The sequence below is a fragment of the Empidonax traillii genome, unplaced genomic scaffold, assembly GCF_003031625.1.
Source record: "Empidonax traillii isolate 1590-97213 ecotype Southwest subspecies unplaced genomic scaffold, ASM303162v1 scaffold6202:size6371, whole genome shotgun sequence".
Classification (NCBI taxonomy): Eukaryota; Metazoa; Chordata; class Aves; order Passeriformes; family Tyrannidae; genus Empidonax; species Empidonax traillii.
In genome coordinates this window covers 1-3,970 of record NW_020961395.1, presented here as the reverse complement: position 1 = coordinate 3,970, position 3,970 = coordinate 1, and the positions used below count along the sequence as shown (strand labels likewise).

Below are 3,970 nucleotides of genomic sequence, written 5' to 3'. Positions count from 1 at the left end.
CTCCCCCAATCCCCCCAATCCCCAGAACCCCCCTGACTCCCACCCCCTTCCCACTAATTCCGAGGGCTCCAACCCCCCTCGCCGTCACTTCTGGGGCTCCCACCCCCTCTTTTCTCTCCCCTACCCCCCCTTCCCGCCCCCCCCGCTCACCCGAGAGCTCCTCGCCCGCAGCCGGGGGGGCTCCCAGCACCACCAGTACCACCAGTATGGCCCCAGCTCCCCACACACGCTCCATCCTCAGCTCCGGGCAGGTGCTGACACCCCAAAACCAGCGGGACGAAGCCGATTTTGAGGTGTTTGGGAGGCACTTTGACCGGCTGAGGGTAAGGTTCGACAACCGTTTTACGGCGCGTCTTCCCGGCAACTGATGAGTCATCGGCAAGGCGCGCTCTGATTAGTCGCAGTTCGCGTCAGCGTTTTTTGATTGGCTGGGGCTGTTCGGGGCGCTGCAGTGAGGGGATGGGGGTTCTGGGGGGTCCGTGGGGTGCGGGGCAGGTGGGAGCTCAGGGGAACCCAAAAATGGACGTCCAGGGGTTCCGCAGCTCTTCTGAACCCAAAAACGGTGATCCGGCTGTCCCGGAGCTCCGACACGTCCCCAAAACCGAGTGGAGGGCGTTCTCTGATTGGCTGAGCTCGGTGAGGGCTCAGTTTGGGCCGGGTCTGCCCGGCAACTGATGACGCGCAATCAGAACTCGCTCCCATTGGCTGCTGCTGCATGCACTGACTCTGCCCGTGGCTTGGGGGGGTCCAAGGTGGGTTTTGGAGGGTACCGGATTGCTGGAGTTTGGATTTGGGGTGCCCTGGATATGTGGGATTTTGGGACGATGACGTTGCCCAAACCCCCTCCCATTCCCAGGATTTTCGGAACCCCCTCCCAATATCCCCCAACAATCAGGACTGCAGAGAACTGGGAAGCTTTACTGGCAGCACTGGGAGCAGCAGGCGGCTGGTGTGAGAACAAAAGCAGGGCCAGAGGGGACACACGACCCCCCCAAACTCCGGATGGGGATGGACTGGGGGGTCCCGGCTGGGCCCGAGGCCACAGGGAGGGGCTGCGGCCACTGCCGGCTCAGGAGATCTGTGGGGAGAGAAAAGGGGTGACAGCGGGCTGGGGGGGAAGGGGGGACACACACGGTGTGGGGAAGGGGGAACAAGACCCCCAGGGACCCCCCTTTACCTTCTCCCGCAGGTAGAAGCCGAGCCCCAGCGCCAGGAAGATGAAACCCAACACGAAGCCCCCAACCCCCACCAGGATCTTGCTGCGGACGGTGTCCTGTGGCATCTCTGGGGGAGCCGGGGGGGGGTCAGGACCCCCAAAACCTCCCATAGACCACCTGGGACCACCCGAGAATCCCATCCTGGTCTCCCCCACTCCACCAAGGATCCCCTGAAACCTCCTGCCAGTCCCTTCCCAGCCCCTCGGGGATCCCACAATGCCTCTCCCATCCCCTTTAGGACTCTCCAACCCCCCTCCCATCACCCTAAGGACACCCTAAACCCTTCCCAGTCCCTTCCCAGCCCTCCCAGCACTTTCCCAACCCCCTCCCAGTCAACCCAAGACCCCCCCAACCTCCCTCCCATCCCACCCAGGCTCTCCTAAACTCCCTCCCAGTCACCCCCACGACTCCCAACAGCCACTCTCAACCCTCCCAGGACCCCCCAACCTCCTCATCAGCCTCTCCATTGCCCCTCAAGATGCCTCCCAGTGTCCCCAGTGTTCCCCCAGCCCCCCCTGCCAGTGTCCCCCCATGCTGGGGGGGCCAGGCCGTACCCCAGTGCCGGCTGAGGGGGTGCTCCAGGCTGACGTGCTCCACCTGGCAGGTGTAGGTGACCCCGCACCGGGGGGGGGGTTTCCAGCATCACCAGCACCTGGTAGGTCCAGTCCCCGTTGGGGACCACGTCGGTGGCCACCACGTGCTCCGGCAGCTCCTGCCCATCCTGGAACCACCTCACCTGCACCGGGCAGGGTAGAAATCCATCACGGAGCAGAGCAGGGGCTGGGGCCGGGCTGGGAGATGGACGGCACCAGCGAGATGGACATGCTGGGGGGCACTGGGAGAGACGGGGGAGACACTGGGCTGAGCTGCAGGGCACTGGAACAGAAGGGAGAGGGCTTGTAGGACATTGGTAGGGATTTTGGTGGCACTAGGAGGGACAGGGATGGCACTAAGAGGGACTGGGAATAGACTGGGGTGGAAGGGGATGAGCTGGGAGGGTCACTTGGGAGAGAGTTGGGAAATGTGGGAGTGAACTGAGAATGACTGGGAATGGACTGAGAGAGTCTGGGAGTGGAGTGAGAGGGTCTGGGAAGGACTGGAATGGACTGGGAAGGAACCGAGCGGAACTGGGAGGCTGAGTCCTGAAAAGGGAACTCTGCGCTGCGGGTCTGCCCGGCAACCGATGCGTCATGGAAGAGACGCGCTCTGATTAGCTGAGGGCAGGGAGAGCGGTGGTCCCAGCGGGGTGGAGACGCGGGGGGGCACTGGGAGAGACTGGGATGGACTGGGGGACACTGGGAAAAACTGGTCGCAATGAAATGAGGGGAAATGGGAGAGGCTGGGATGGAGTGGGATGGACTGCGGGGCACTGGGATGGGGCCCAAGGCCACGGGCATGGGCACAGGAAGGGCTGGGGAGTCTGGGGTGATTCCCAGGGAGGGTTTGAGGGGTTCCAGGGTCGTTCCCGGGACAGAGGAATTCTCGAGGGGACCCGCTCTGCCCCGCGCTCACCTCTCCTCTCCACGCTGAACGGGGCATCAATCTCGTAGTTCTGCCGGCAGACCGTGTCCACCGCAGACCGCAGGTACTCCATCCTTTCCTGTTTGCTGTTCAAGTACCTGGCCACCTTCTCCCCAAACAGGATGTCCCCCACATAGACCCCCACATCACAGTCGAAGTGGGCGTACTGCTGCCGGTTGTAGATGTTCCTCACCACCACCCTCACCCGCTCGGTGCCATTGATGAAGTAACACTCGAATTTAAACATCTCCTGGAACACCCCTGTGTGTGCAGGACACGGGTCAGGGGGTGCCTCGTGTTACCCCCCCATCAGCCCCCGGCCCCGCCCCCAGCAGGTTGGGAGCTCAGAAGGCTCCAGACCATTCTTTCCCACCCCCCTGTGCCCCACGCCTGCCGCAGCACCGGCTCTTGGCTTGGGGGGAATCCCCCATCAGCCCCCCGGGGATGGACAGGCGGGTTGGGGACCCCCCAGAGAAGGTCCCCACCCCACCCCCTCCCGAGCCCCAGGGAACCGCTGCAGGGCTCCAGTGATGGGGGACACCGAGGGACCCCCATGGCACCCCTCTTCCTGCTCTCCCACCCCCCTTTTCCCCCTTTCCCACCGTTCCCCCAATACCCAGACCCCCACCTTTCTCACTTTGGGGCTCCCACCTCCCTCCCGTTAATTCCGGTGGTTCCAAGCCCCCACGCACTCCCTTTTGGGGCTCCCAACCCCTCTTTTCTCTCCTCTTTCCCCCCTTCCCTCCCGCCCCGCCCCCGCTCACCCGAGAGCTCCTCGCCCGCAGCCAGGGGGTTCCCAGTACCACCAGTACGGCCCCAGCTCCCCACACATGCTTCATCCCCAGCGCCGGGCAGGTGCTGACACCCCAAAACCAGCCGGGCGGGGCTGTTTTGGGGGGTTTTGGACGCGCTCTGATTGGCTGAGGGCAAAATCGGGGCCCGTTTTGCGTCTCGTCTTCCCGGCAACTGATGAGTCATCGGCAAGGCGCGCTTTGATTGGTCACAGCTGTGTGAGCGCTTTCTGATTGGCTGGTGCCGTTGGGGGCGCTGCAGCCCCGGGGGTGGGGGGTTCTGGGGGGTCCGTGGGGTGGACCCGGTTGGGAACAACCCCCGATCTCCCCCCGGGGCCCGAGGGCGGAGCGGACCCGGTTGGGAACACCCCGCTCGTCTCCGCCGCTGCAGCCGCTTCCCCTGCTCCGGCTGCCGCCGCTCGGCCCCGGCCGGGCCCGCGG

At 64.6% G+C, this 3,970-nt stretch overlaps 2 pseudogenes; both read right to left on the bottom strand.

Moving 5' to 3' along the window:
• The window catches only part of LOC114073364, a 2,632-nt pseudogene extending 2,397 nt beyond the window's left edge, over positions 1-235 (bottom strand).
• An 834-nt stretch (positions 236-1,069) lies between these two features.
• Positions 1,070-3,577, bottom strand: LOC114073363 (annotated as a pseudogene).
• Positions 3,578-3,970: the final 393 nt, after the last annotated feature.